At 39.8% G+C, this 14,671-nt stretch overlaps 1 long non-coding RNA gene across 1 annotated transcript in view; it reads left to right on the forward strand.

Moving 5' to 3' along the window:
* The first annotated feature begins 8,658 nt into the window (after positions 1 to 8,658).
* Positions 8,659 to 14,671, forward strand: part of LOC112530509 — a 106,705-nt gene continuing 100,692 nt past the window's right edge. The window contains exon 1 of the long non-coding RNA XR_006932213.1: positions 8,659 to 9,033. This is a non-coding gene — a long non-coding RNA (uncharacterized LOC112530509). The remainder of the gene's footprint in view (positions 9,034 to 14,671) is intronic.

Below are 14,671 nucleotides of genomic sequence, written 5' to 3' on the forward strand. Positions count from 1 at the left end.
ATCTTCTGAATCTTGGAAATGGGGAGCATCTGCAGAATGAGCCCTTCCTTGAGGTTCACTACAGATTTCACTTTTGTGGACTGAGCAGCCATAAGACTGTTTTGTCCAGAGATTTTAATGCCACAGGGAGTAGTTTCTCAGAAAGAGACAACTGTAATTCTTCTGGATAGTCCTGACAGTTCCAGGTCCAATCCTTCCTGCTCCCCCACTCTGAACAATTTGGAAAGTGTATGTGAATGCAGCATGGCACACTTTGCAAAAATTTCAGAGCAACTGAACCTTCACTGAAAGGGGTACTTTATGTTACAGACAAGGAGGAAAGGTTAAAAGCAAAAGATGCAATTACAAGTATGACTAAGCAGGCAGATTTATACTGAAGACAAACCTCAAGAAAAGGGAAAAGGTGGAGTGGGGGATGTTAGAAAGAATTAAGGAACAGCTGAGTGCTAAAAAAATACAGTATTAACAATCTCTAGCTGCAGTAGCAGCACTCATGTGCCAGAAACTCGGCTTCCTGTTATAGGACAAGGTTGCTATAGAAACTTACAACTGGGAGCTAAATAAAGTAATTTCTATGCTAGTGTTGGTGTCGGTAACTTCAGCACCTGATGCTAACCAAATTGTGCTCAATAAACAAATTTAAACTCTAAAAGCCTGCAATGAGTTTACAATGGCTTCTATACAACTGATTAATCTCAATTGATCTTGGCTTGGAACACAAGAGCATGAGAAATCATAGAAACAGAGAAAAGACTGCTCAAGACTCTGCTGAAGGTACCTGACACTTTTTTATTCTTATCTGATTTCCTCCTTCATCTGTGTATCTCTTTGTTCTGTTTTAGCTTTTTTATTTAGAAAATATCTTTTTCACTCCTGTTAGCTCTGATCCTCTTTATATGAGGGCTGCTCCAAAAGTAATGCCTCCTATTTTATTATGTTTACCCATGACATCAGAGGCAGATGTTGGTAGTATGGCAGTAGAGGATGAACCTTCCCACTAATATTACTTTACATTTTATTGTGTGACAAATGGCAGCAGAGGGGCAGTCTGACAGAATGGTGTCTGACATGCAAGTGCATATGAAGCAAAGATGCATCATTGAATTCCTCCATGCAGAAAAAAATGGCTTCCATTGACACTCATCGATGCTTCCTGAATGTTTATGTAGACCAAACAGTGGATATTAGCATGATATTGTACAACAACAGTTGGTCACCTCCACTGATGCAAATCCTTAGGAGCATGACATGCAGGCTCTTGTTGATCGCTGGCAAAAATGCACAGCTAGTGGTGATGACTATCCTGAAAAATAGTGTTTTGTAGCTGAGAATTTGCTCTATCAAATAGTGTTATTGCGCTCTTTGTGTCTGTTTTAGTTTGCATGGAAGTAAATAGGAAGCATTACTTCCAGTGACCTACATATGTACATGCATCTATCTATCTATGCACACTTGTTTGTACCGTTAAGCACAGCAGGACAGCGGCTGATCAGAACTGAAGAGAGTCATGCCAAGACCAGGTGTTAAGGAGATTGTGCTGAAGTAAATGTAGTCTAGCCCAGCCCTTGGCACTTGCCTAACATAAAAGGTGTGTTTGCAACCTGTTGACTTGAGGAGAACTTAGCCACAAGCTGAAGTTTTCACACATACTTAAATGCTGAGTTGAATAAGATTGAGCTGAAATCCACACACCAATTTTTAGAACATATTTGCTGCTTCACTTCTGAGTTGCTTCTGAGTCTTTGGGTGACAAAGGATCCCATAAGGAAAGAATCAGAAGGTATTATAAACTGATTACTTCATGCATGGAGGGTCTTAAACTGGGGAAAATCAAGACAGAAAGGTCAGGCTACTAAAATGGAGAAGCCAGGGATCCTAGGCTCTTAGTGTTGCTGGTGACAAGATGTAGGCCTCTCTAGGGAGATGTTCATAGCAAGGAAGTAACTGAAAGGGTACCAGCAACACCATTTTCTCTCCATGGGGCTGGCGGAGCTCAGTAATTTTAGTCTCATAACTTGGACAGTCAAAGATACAAATCTACTGTCTTCCTTGCTGTAACAGAGGCAGTTTTTCACTACCTATAAAGAGGAAGTAAGATGAAAATTGAGAAAATGATGTTCTTTCCTTATTAGAGAATAAGGAAGATGTATTTAGGTCCTCAAGGACACTTTGAGGGTTGTAACCCGCTTCCATTGCTTCTCTTCCCACCCTTTTTGTCCTTCATATCATTTCCTCATTCAGTCTCCGCCTGCTGCAATGTTGAGTTGGAAACAATATAGCTTATTTCTTCTTTCAAATAAATAAAATAAAATAAAAATATTGGAAATGGGAAATTTAGCTTTTTTCTTTTTTCCTTTTTTTTTTTTCTTCTTGAAGCTGTAGAAAATATCTATTTTAATTTCCATTCCTGACATATTAGTTCTGCCACTTGAAATGTTTGTGCTATAGAGCATCATAAACTGCCCTGAGATGGTTCTCCCTCTGGCAGGATCTGAGCTTCCAAATACTCACAAAACCAGAGAGCTGCAAGCTGGTCTCTTCCATGTCATCCATCTCAGGACTTATGCCAAGCCTTCAGGACTTTGTTCCAAACCTGAAGCCTTTTTTTTTCTGGTGAAGTTACAAGGAAAGACAGAAGCATTTCAATTCCAAAGGTTCTGCTCAGGCTGTAGTGATTTCCACGCAAGCAGATCCCTATACTCAGAGTCTGACAGAGTCTGGTGAGCTCTGACTGAAACACAGAGGGATTTTTCATGGACAAATCTTTTGAAGAAGGTATTGGCCATAGGCACTTCATACTGCATAATTTTAAACTTTTTTTTTTTTTTTTTTAAGAAATGGACAAATTTTAAGAGTTAATATTTGTCCATATGTAAAAAGAGGCTCTTTGTTCCTAATCTAAATAAAATGAATAAAAACGAAATAATGTGATAATACAAACTATGGACTGGAACTTGCACACCCACTTAATTTTATATGCACCAAGGGTCACCATAATGATTACTTACAGCACATTACATTTTGTATGTGCATAACTATTTCCGGGATAAGTGTGTAACAGGTCATCTTTCAATACATGCGTAACATATCCTGAGGGATAAGTATTATTTGAAGGATCAAAACTTGAAATCCTAGATCTGAATGACTCTGGAATGTGGAACTTCAAAACATAAATCTAAGGGTCTGTAAGTTGCCAATAATATTCTCTTTAATCGTCAACAAATAAGTCTAGCTAAACATTTTCATCTGTTGGTATTTTCAGTGTTGTTTTTCACAGTTATACCTACGCATATTCCACTTTAAAGTAGCTATCAATTTTTGAAATAAGGAAATGGTATTTGGAGGACAAACTTTTGTTTATAAAACAAATTTAGATTTTTAGTGGGAAGATAGTAGGAAGTTGTTAGCTGTTTGTGGGAAGAGTTTCTTGTGTTACATGATATTTTTATTTTTGTTTCTTAGTCCCACTTCAAGGAAAAAAAAATAGGAAGATAAAGGAATAGTAACTATTTATGAAGGAAATCTCTCTCTTCTTTACTGCTTTTGTATGTTTGACCAAGCATGATATTTCTTCTTTATAAATCTTAAGCACTGTTTAATTTGGAAGAAACTTATAACATTTTTTAAAAATAATGATGAGAAAATAATTTCAGGACTTTGTAAACACTTTACACCTTTAAGGGGCAAACTGGGCTGATAGTTTCCATCTCTCATCATGCCTGTGATAAGGGAACTCTCAGAGGCTGTTGAAGTGGGAAGGGTGCAGAGGCAAAGGCGCAGCTGGGTTTGGGTTGATGCTGGAGCTCTGGCTAATCAGAGTGGGCTGAGCACTGGCTGGGTCATGAGTAGTGCAAGTGAATGAAGGTGAGTCTGTCTGGGTTTCTTGAGTTATATTAGCGAGGTTTTTTTTTTTTTTTTCCTTTTTCTTTCCTCTGGTGATTGTCTGTACAGAGGGGTGTTTGTAACAAATTTTTTTTTTTTTTTGAGTGGTTCATTAGTATGTTTCCAATAGTAATAGAATTCTTTCTTGTTGCACTATTCTTAAGACAGATATTTGTATTTTTTTCCAGAAGAGTAATGTATCCGCTCAACTATCATCTTCTTGGCTTCTGTTCTGGCTGACTTCTAAATCTCTTCCCACACACCTATTCCTTTTTCATCCTGCATTTTGATAGCATTGGGTGCTTGGGGATTTTGGGGAGAAGAGAGAAGGAAAAGAAATAAGAAATTACTTTTACTGTGGAAATGCCGTAATATGGGGAAACAATGGCTTGTGCTTTAAAACATGTAATTCTTCCAGTATAAAAATGCAGTAACTGTCTTACAAAGAAATAAACAGATAACTATTGGAATCTGAATGAGTACCAAATCAGAAACTATTCTGTCTCTACTTGCTCTAAAAATAAGGCTTACCTTGCTAAAGTCAGTGTCCCCTTCCTCCATTGATGCAGGCTATATAGCACTGCAGTGAGTTAATGCAACTGAGTATGACTCCAAGAAATTTAGAACTTTCTGAAACCTAGTCAAGGCCTCTCTACCTATATTTTCATGCAGATCCATAGTGTCTGTTGCATGTATGCAAGAGTGTGTTTTCACAAAAACACGTGTTTGGGGTTTAAACATATTTGTATTTAAACATGTTTTAAGTAAACACAAATAAAGTAAGTAAACAGTAGTAATATCAATCTTGCAAAAGGCCTTTATATAAACCTAATCTGGAGACTATTGAACCTGGAAATAAAAAAAATGTAAACGTGATGGACAACAAAAATATGAGGGTGGAGAGATCTTTGAGGAAATCATCATGCAGGAGTAAATTTTGCTGAGGAAACTCATCTGAGGTGAATGAATGGGTAACTGGGAGAAAGGAGGTAGCTGTCCTAGCATGCGACTACAAGATCAGATACACCTAAGGAAAGGAGTGGATGATTGCTTAAAGGATTTAGAAGGCAACTGGCTACCAGGTTGTTCAGGAGGCATATACTTCAGTGAGACCAGAAGGACATAACTAGAGATAAGAAGCTGTGGTATTACATAATGTTAATTATCATATAAAGAACATTTTCTTGTGGTTGATTCAGTGAGCTAAGACGCATGGTATACAGTAATTCAAATTCAGACGTATTCATACAGAGTGTTGGTAGAGGGGTATGTGAGGTCAAGAACAAAAACAGTACAACAAGGATTTAAGCGACTACCTGACTAGTACTTGTTACAGTTGGAAAGATTAGCACGGTGGAAATATGATGCAGGAGTGGAAGGGCAAAAGAGACAAACAGGAAAGGAATTCTCACCCATCTCTAAAGATCTAGGCTCTTTATCCCTCAAGGGAGGGATCTACAACCAGAGAACCTCCCAGAGGTGGCAGTCAGCTGTTAAATGGGGTCTAAGAGAGATGCAGCCAGGCTCCACCCCTTCTGGTCACACAGCTGAATTGCCTTCACCTATGCTCCCAGGGCTGACCTGGTCCTTTCCGCAGGTGATCAGTCAGTGGTTTAGGCCATGACTCAACAGTTCCCATACAGTACTAATGCAGTTGTCAAGTCTCATAATGGATCTGTTGGGAAAATCTGTTTCTTGAAGGATCTAGATGTGCTGAGGATGACCAAAGTCCTGTCTTTACCAATTCAGTTGCCCCATGTATTGTCTAATGTGTCTGGTACCACAATTGTGGCTACTTAATATGAATGAACCAATGCTGATCATACCTGATGATCAAAGCATTTGAATGCTCAGAGATCTCCGTAAGCATACGAATGTGTTACAAGCCTATGAAGCACAACAATTATTTAGGATACCTATTAATACTGTGAATAAAACTGTCAAAAGGTGGAATTACAACTTTAGCAACCTTCACAAGTATTTCCTAAAATGCTCATTTAGAAATGAGAATGAAAAACAGGTTGTAAAACCTCTGAAAGTTGAAGACCTATGTTTACAATCAGGTACAATAGTTTTCCTGAATACATAAAGGCGTGATACATAACTGTCTGTATTTTACACAGTGCAATAATTATCCTATGACCATCCATGGTTTCCATTCACATGTAGAAGATACATGATATTGAAAAGTATATTACCTTAGAAAGCCCTATGGATAGCCCAGCTGATATGTTCATTTCCTGTTCAAGAGCCCAAGGTTTGTCAGTGACATTAGGGGAGCACTGGTGTGCAACAGCAAACATTCAGACAGGTTGCTGAAATGATTAGCTTTGCTAACCAAAATATAAAGGGACATCATATTTTGTGTTATTATGACTCAGAAGGCTTATTACAAAACAACAAAAGAGTGACAGAGTACTAGGCATGCTGTTTCTTACAAAGTACGAGGCATGAAAGAATGTGTTTGTGGAGTTTGAAGTCAGTTGTTGTGTTGCAGCTCCTCTAGCTGGGACCTTGAACAGGGAACAGGAATGTGAAGCATGTTAAGTGCTCAGAAATACACCAAGTAAGGTCTTCCAATTCCAGTGCACTGTGGATGCTGACAGAGAGCATAAGATACTAAGTCTCATGCTCAAAAAGTGGCTTTCTCCTAAATGGGTGTTAGATTTTTGACAGAGCTGGGAATGTTCTGCCTCTTCTTACACACTTATAAACCTTGTATGGCTTGTCAAGCTAATAAAGCCTCATTGAACTGAAACTGCTTTCTAATTATGTTGTGTGGCAATACCTGTGGAAACTCTTTGCCTTCAATAGAATTGCAGAAGTGGAACTGATTGGGAGTTAGTGAGGGACCTGGTAAACAATGCTCAAGGAGGAATAGAATTCAGCACTCTCGCTCCTGCATCAGCCATTTGCACAGAGCTAATAAGAACAAAATCCAGTAGAGCATTCAATGTGATATGAATGGCTATGCAACCCTGCTGAATATAAAGATTCTGTTGTACAGACAGCTATCAGCATAGAAGTACATATTTGTATAGTCAAGTAAACTCAACACTTCTCCAAGAACGTTAGTAGTTTTGTCATCCAAAATCTGGAAAGAAAACTCTCTGACTCCAATGTGGTGTTAGAAAGCGGCATTCCTTTATGCCTCACAATACGTACTGGGCAACTTGACAAAACAAGTACTCACTCTCAGAATTCAGTTTCTACATTTAAATGGTTAAGACATACATAATAGAGTATATTGGCATAAACATTCATTCTTTTCCAAGAACCCATTAGTATATGCTAATGTCCCTCTGGGCATGTGCAGTTGCATTAAGGGTGGTTGTACACCCACTTATTTTATCCCCGTTTCTTCCACCATCAGCTTAATCACTGAGACTTTTAGCTAACCTTTAGCTGTTTTTTCCCAGTTTGGCAAATTTCCATTGCTTGTTAGGCTATAGAGGCTATAGTGAGCAACTTACAAAACAATACATATGAAATCTGAGGATGATGTCCTTGCACCTGGTGGGTGCAAAAGATAAAAGTAACCTATTATGACTCCAGTGTTTCTTGTGAAGCAGAATTAAGAGAAAACAAAGCTGTTCACACACCAAGCAAAAAAGAAAAGCTGAAATGAAAGGTTTTAGAATTAGCACTTTTTTTTTTACTGAATTAGAATATTGGTCCTTAAACTAATATATTGACCCTAACACTAAGCAAACCAGCCTGTATCAGTTTCCTCCACTCACTTTTAAACATAGCTTTTATATCAGGCATTATTCTCCCATGATACTGCTTTAACAGCAGTTAAGTACTGCTCCACAGCAGACTGTGGAGACTCCACTCTGTGGAGAGGGACCTAGGTGTTCAGACGACTGCATCCAGTTTTAGGCTCTCCAGTTCAAAAAAGATAGGGATCTTCTAGAAGTCCAGCAGAGGGCCACAAAGATGATTAAGGGCCTGGAGCATCTCCCATATAAGATGGGCTGAGTAACCTGGGTCCATTCAGCCTAGGAAAAAGAAGATTGAGAAGAGATCTGATAAATGTTTCTAAATATCTAAAAGGAGGTGGGAAGCAAATAGGTGAAGCTCTTCTCAGTGGTGTGTAGTGACAGGACAAGGAGTAATGGCCTAAAACTTGAACATAGGAAGTTCCATACTAACATGTGGAAGAAGTTCTTTATGGTAAGGGTGACGGAGACCTGGAACAGGTTGCCCAGAGGTTGTGGGGGCTCCTTCTACAGAGATGTTCAAGATCTGTCTGGATGCCTACCTGTGCGATCTATTGTAGGGTACCTGTTTTAGCAGGGGAGTTGGACTCAATGACCTCTTGAGGTCCCTTCCAACCCCTGTCATTCTGTGATTGTGGTGGTTTCACTCTAATGGACAACTCCACCTCAACTCGCAAAGGAAGAGGAAAATATGCTGAAAAAGGGCTTAAGGATTAAGACAAAGAGAGGGAGATTGTCCATTAATTACCATCATGAGCAAAACTTACTCGGTATAGGAGGATAAATGTAATTTATTGCTGACGAGAGCAGGTTCTCATCTAAGTAAATGCAAGCAGAAAACACCTTCCCCCACCATCCACCCTCTTCTGTCTCTCCACCTGAGCAGTAGAAGGGAACAAAGGTTGCAGTCAGTAGGTAACGCTTTGTCCCTGCCGCTCCTTCACAGTCACTCTCTGCCCCTGATCCACCTGGGGTCCCTCCCGAACCGGTCCCACACAGGCTTCCTACAGGCTGCAGCTCTCCCAAGCCTCCTGCCCCACCACAGCCCCTCCCCACGGGCTGCACCTCCATGCCGCTCCTGCGGGGATATCGATGTGCCATGCCTCCTCTATGCCTCACCCACCGCCGCACCGCGGGCCCCACAGTGGGTACCCGGGGAGCGCTGCTCCCCGCGGTGTCCGCGGGCTGCAGGGGGATGACCCGCTCCTCCGTGGGCCTCTCCTGGGTTGCAGGGAGCTGCTGCTACGTGCCTCCTGCCGCTCTGACCTCGGAGCCTGCAGGGCCGTTCCTCGCACATTTCTCACCCCCGTCTCCCAACTGCGGCTGCACGGCAGTTTCCATTCAATAACTGCGCTCTCCCAGCGTTGCTCACGGCTCAGCTCCTGGGCCCTGCTCACACAGGCCTCCCCAGCTATGAATACCTTGCCACGTAAGTCTAATACTTCATGACAGGTGACATTTCTGTCCATGAAAGATGGAAGTCATTACATATTGCCTCTTTTGCATGTTCATTTGACTTATTTTCCATTTTTCTTTTTCTTTTCCTTTCCTTTACTATGATCTTATTGTCAGTCCCAGATGAGTGCACTACCTTTTTCTACTAAAGGTGTGGCATGTTTGATGGCAGGTTTTGTGTAAAGAATAGCATGTTGTGGTGTCTTACAGAGTGATAGATAACAGCATATCAATAGAATTATCAAGTTTATCTGAATGCATATTTAAAAAAATGCCAAATGCTTTCAACTTGGTTTTGGTGAGTCTTTTGAATCTCATTAAAATGCAACCTTGAGGGAGTTTAGAGATCTGAAGCAGATGTAATTAGCTCTTTCTTTAAAGGAAATTTGCCCTTGCTGACAAAATATGAGCCAAGATTATGATTCTTGCAGGGTTTAGTATATAGAAACTCTTAAAACTGTAAGAGCAGGTCTCTCTGTAGGTACACTTGAAAACAATCAGAAAAATGATTGAGGATTTACTCCTGATGTAATGATGTAACTCTGACATCACAACAAAGAATGAATGTTTCTCATTACAAGTGAAATCACAGGTATGCAGACTGGCATTTCCATCCTAGCAAATTGCTTGACCCACACATGATTGAAATCACAATACAGGGTGTGGAAATAGCACTTGTCTGCATACATGACACAGGATTGGAAATTGAAGTGTTCGCAAGCTTTTCCCTTACTAGCATTTTTCTGGTGCAAATTAACATAAGCTGTAGTTGCCACTTGATATTCACGTCAAGATAGCATACTCATGAGGGGGAGCTGAATTTTGCCTTCAGCTATAGGCAGCAAACTCCTTTTTCTTGAGATTCACCTCTAAATAGATGCTGAACTGGGACCAGGGAGTAGTGCGAGACGTTCTGGGTACTTTATTCTAAACAGTTATTGCCAAGCTGGAATGTGCCAGCTGCAAGAAGCTGTTTCCAGCACTTTGCAAACCTCCCCCAGCCTGCTATTTCTGATAGCTCAGGCTGCAGCTTCCCACAGAAGCTGCAAATTCTCAGCCCAGCAGAAGCAAATAGGGTGTCACACCATAGGTGTTGACTGAAATGTGCTGGATCTACACTGTCATAACAGAGAAATTGTGCTTGGCACAATCTGATAAAGGAAAGAAAATTTGGAAGTCTTTTGGGGAGGCTTTTTTCTTTAAAAACAAAACAAAGCACAAAACTTATGCAGTCTGCATACATATTTTCTCTCTAATTTGCTTCAGTAGATCTGCTGTTAGTATTTTGCTCCTTCAATAGTAAGTTTTTGTTTTGTTTTTAGAGACCTTTTTGAAGCAAGGCAGTACATGTGTGCATACTACTTCAAATATTTCATGTTGGCCAAAATTACATAAATCTGCTTCTGATCAAATGACAAAATGAAGCTAGTTTTGGACCAACTGAAAATAAGGATTGCATAGATTTTTGCCATACCAGCTTTCAAGTGGTGCAACTGATGTTTGCTTTTATCTTTCTGTGGCTCTGCTGATTGTCCAGTGCTTCTGTGAGGTGTCTGGAGTGCCAGTGCAGGCAAATAAAGCTGTGTTATCAGTACATCAGTAATGGTATCCCCCCCCTCCATGACCAATGGGTGGTGCAACTTGTTGCTTCAGGCAGAGGTTATAAGCTTGCCACTGGCTTTAGAAGAGCATTCTACTAAAGCAGAGCAAGAGTTTAAAAACTTAACGCAGTCATAGCTAAAATGGAATTAATAATAATGAGATATTGCAGTGACAATATTAATCTCAAATGCACATGTGTGGGGCAAAAAAGTAACTTTCCTGCAGTTCTCATCTTAAGCATGTGTATCTTGCCATTTTTTTCTCATGAAGCTGGTTATTTGCCCCTCTCTGGAGTTAGAAAAACAAGTAAAATGATTCTAGCAGTGACTTGTCAGAGTGGAATAAGCAGGTTTTCCAAGTGTAAGAGATTGCCCTCCACAAGTCTAATACTCACTTATTCACTCTGCTCAGAGTTCTTTATAATTTTGCCTCTCCCTCTGCTCTACTTGCAGTTATCATCTGCTGCTGAACATTATCTTACTGAAAGCCTCACTCTGAGTGATGTTGACATAGAAGCCTTGTGTCTTCCATTGGTGTTGTTTCTGTAGCTTCATAAACCTAGGATAAATCTAGAGTGACAGCGGCCTTTAGTGGTGTTGTCTCCGTATGATGTGAATCTTTGCTCGCTGGTTAGAGGAATGCTGATATCAATGTAGTTAATACTACTTAATTCAAATGAATTTGAATCACCTGTCACAATTTTTTTTTCCTGCCAATCATTTCCTAAAACAACAGTGCATTATTTCATAATATTTTCATTTATTCAAGCTATATGTCATGCAGTCTGATATTTTGCTTTGATTGACTTGTGTTTAAATATCAAAAGGTAACACCTTGGAAGAAATCCATGTTTTCTGAATAGGCTGATGCTGTATTGTTTTTTCATTGTGTACTAAAGACCTGTAGAAGAAGCCTAGAACTAGTTCTAAGTGTTCAGTGCATGCATATGTATATGCATACCCTTATACACATGTATCTGTACTGTCAGTGCACAGTAGTATGTGGCAGTACCTGCTTCAGCAGAGGAAGTATGGTAACAATGTTCTCCTGGTATTGCACCTAGCCTAATAATCCCTGCATCCCAGCAGGGCTTTCTGCTTCTGGACCCAAAAGTATTTCAGCCACAGACAATTTCATCAGCACGCTGTATTGCGCAGGCACTCAAAAGCATGCAGTCTGTGGCTATGGCACAGTTGTGCCTTAAGCTCTGAGGATCCCATGTCTAAATTGCCAGGCTGCTGTTGGATGTGTGCTATGCTGGAAGATGTGATCCTAAGGGGATGCAGGCAGTCACTGTGTCAGTAGCCAAAGAAGCCTAGGAGAGAAAATGCCAGAGAATGTAATCTCTCTGTAGGCAAACACAGAACAACACAGGCAAAATGCGAGGTTCTCTTTCACAAGGAGGAAAGCAGTGTGACCTGTCTATTTTAAGCCTGTTTGCCCCGAAATTATAATCATTCTTTCACAAAGTCATGAGGACAAGTTGTATCGATAGAAATAAGAGCAATCAGAAAATTTGCAGTTTACAGAAGTCTGAAATATACTGTAATCATCTCTTTGTGAATGCAAATCCCTTTGAAGTCATTTGCTGTCTTAACTCTCACCTAGAGGTTCAGGAACACAAGAGGCATGGGAAGCCTGACTGCCAACGAAGACTGAGACAGAGAATTCATTGAAGTACCTCAGCTTTCTGCATGTCTGTTGACACCAGTTCTCCCTTCTCATTTATCAGAGAGGGTACACACTTCTTTGTCTATCTCTTCTGACCAATGTACCTATGGAATCCCTTCTTACTATTTTCCACATCCCTTGCCAAGTTCAGTTCCATCTGCACCTTGGTTTTCCTAATCCCATCCCTGCATGTCTGAATGGTATTCTTGTGTTCTTCCCAGGCCACCGATCCTTGCTTCCACTGCCTGTACTTTCTCCTTCTTTTCCCTCAGTTTTATGAGCAGGTCGTTGCTCAGCCATGCCAGTTTCCTGCCTCCTCTGCTTGATTTCTTATGCCGGGGGACAGAGAATTCTTGTGCTTTCAGAAATGTGTCCTTAAAGAGGTTCCAGCTCTGTTCTGTTCCTGTGTACCTGTGCTTTACTGTCCACGTGAAGAAAAAAAAAAAAAACAGTTAAGGGCTTAATTTAAGAAGGTCAAAATAGTAAACAAATTTAAAAGGGTCAGTGTGCTTCAGAGTGTAAAACAGTGTCAGACAGCGGAAAGATTGCTTTGATCCTAATTCTCTGCATCACATAAAGATGTCGGTCCTTCTTAGACTTCCCTGACACTAACAAAACAAGACAAGAGCTGACTTGCGAGACCTTGTTTTGTTGTTATAGACTCTGTCCTCTTCCGGCAGAGTATTTCAGTGTATCAGTGTATAAATAGCCCTTAGAGAGCTATAGCTCACAGTTGTGCTATTTGCTATATGCACAGCAGAACCAATTAGAAGTGTTGAGTCTGTTTAGTCGATTTGATTTGTCACTGAATGTTTTTTTTTTTTTGGATGGTTTTATTCTCCCCCACATGTACTTTGCAGTACACAACTACCCTCCACATAAATAAGAACAGAAATCTATTGTTTGTACTATGCAGTTATATGTATATATGTATATTTAGATACAGTTTTGAGGCCCAGTTGTACAGATTCATTGAATACAATTGCAAATTCATTTTTTTTTTTTTTAAATTGCCTTGTAAGAGAGGACTGTGTTGATTGAGGAGCTTTTTGTTTGCTTGTTTTGTTGATTAGTTATGTTTATTCTTTTCCTCAAGGAAACTGCTCTTATTTATTAAAAAAAAAGAAAAAGAAAAAGAAAGCTCCCAGATTTGTACAGTTAGCTAGCTCTGTAATCACAAGTATTGTTGAAATGTTTTTGGCCAACAAACAAATCCCATGCTGATTTCAAGGCAGGGTCAATTAAAATAAGTAAATGTTTTTTCACTTTCTAGGGAAGCTTTTGCAACAGAAATGAAACAAATTATGTTCTGCTCCAAAACATAAACAAACACCAACTACTGAAAATTTTCATTTGGGAACAAATAACTTATCGCATAGCATGGAAATGAATGGTTTATGTGTAATTCTGTTATTATAGCATTCTACAACTTGTTCTAGTGGTCCCATTAGCTTAATCACTCTTGATTTCAGAGAATCTTCTCATTTGTAGCAGTCCCTGTCAGGGTACAGCAGGCCTATGGCAATGAACACAAACATGGATTAAGAGTCATAACACAGAAAACTGAGGTTGACTTCTTTTATTTATTTTTCAGTGAGTACTTTACAGCCTAGTATACAACAGTGACAAATTTTGCAGTGTATTTTCCTAACAATGCACCTGAGCTGCATAGCCATTTTTTAGTTTGGGATGTATTGTTTCCCTGGCACAATGGAAAGCTCACTTAAACAGCGCTATTCCTATATCTTCAGCAAAGATGAGAATAGCTAATTTACCATGAATGCGTACCAGCAAACTCTGGTGATAGTGATGGCAATGGGAGAGTATTTGAACTTCTTCTGTGGCAATAAAGCTTCAAGTAGCGCTCTCACTACAGGACTCTATAGCTTGTCTGCTAGCAGGACAGAGTAGTGGGTGGGTAGGCACCTTGGCCCACTCCCAAGCTGTTTTCCTTTCAAGATGAAAGGCTTTTCTTGTTTTGTTTGCTTGTTCGTTTATTTTTCCCCTTCTGTTTTTCCTTCTCCTGATAACTCAAATATAAGTAAGTATGTAAGATATCATAAAACTAATGCATCTTGGTGATGACTGCTAAACATCTGATGGGATGTGCTACTTCCTAAAAAGGACTGGAGAGGAAGGGGAGAAATAAAGCTAATACTTCCAATACCGCCCCAAAAATGTGGAAGGAAAAATGGTTAACTACATCTCCAGAATAAATAGCAGACAGCTCTATCAATAATGACAAATACAGCAAATGTAGCAGTGATAAGATTCGTATGTGAAAATAAATATTCACTGTGAATATTAGTCACAAATGCTTGTATTACTGAGAGTATTTT

Source organism: Gallus gallus, chromosome 1 (assembly GCF_016699485.2).
Source record: "Gallus gallus isolate bGalGal1 chromosome 1, bGalGal1.mat.broiler.GRCg7b, whole genome shotgun sequence".
Classification (NCBI taxonomy): domain Eukaryota; kingdom Metazoa; phylum Chordata; class Aves; order Galliformes; family Phasianidae; genus Gallus; species Gallus gallus.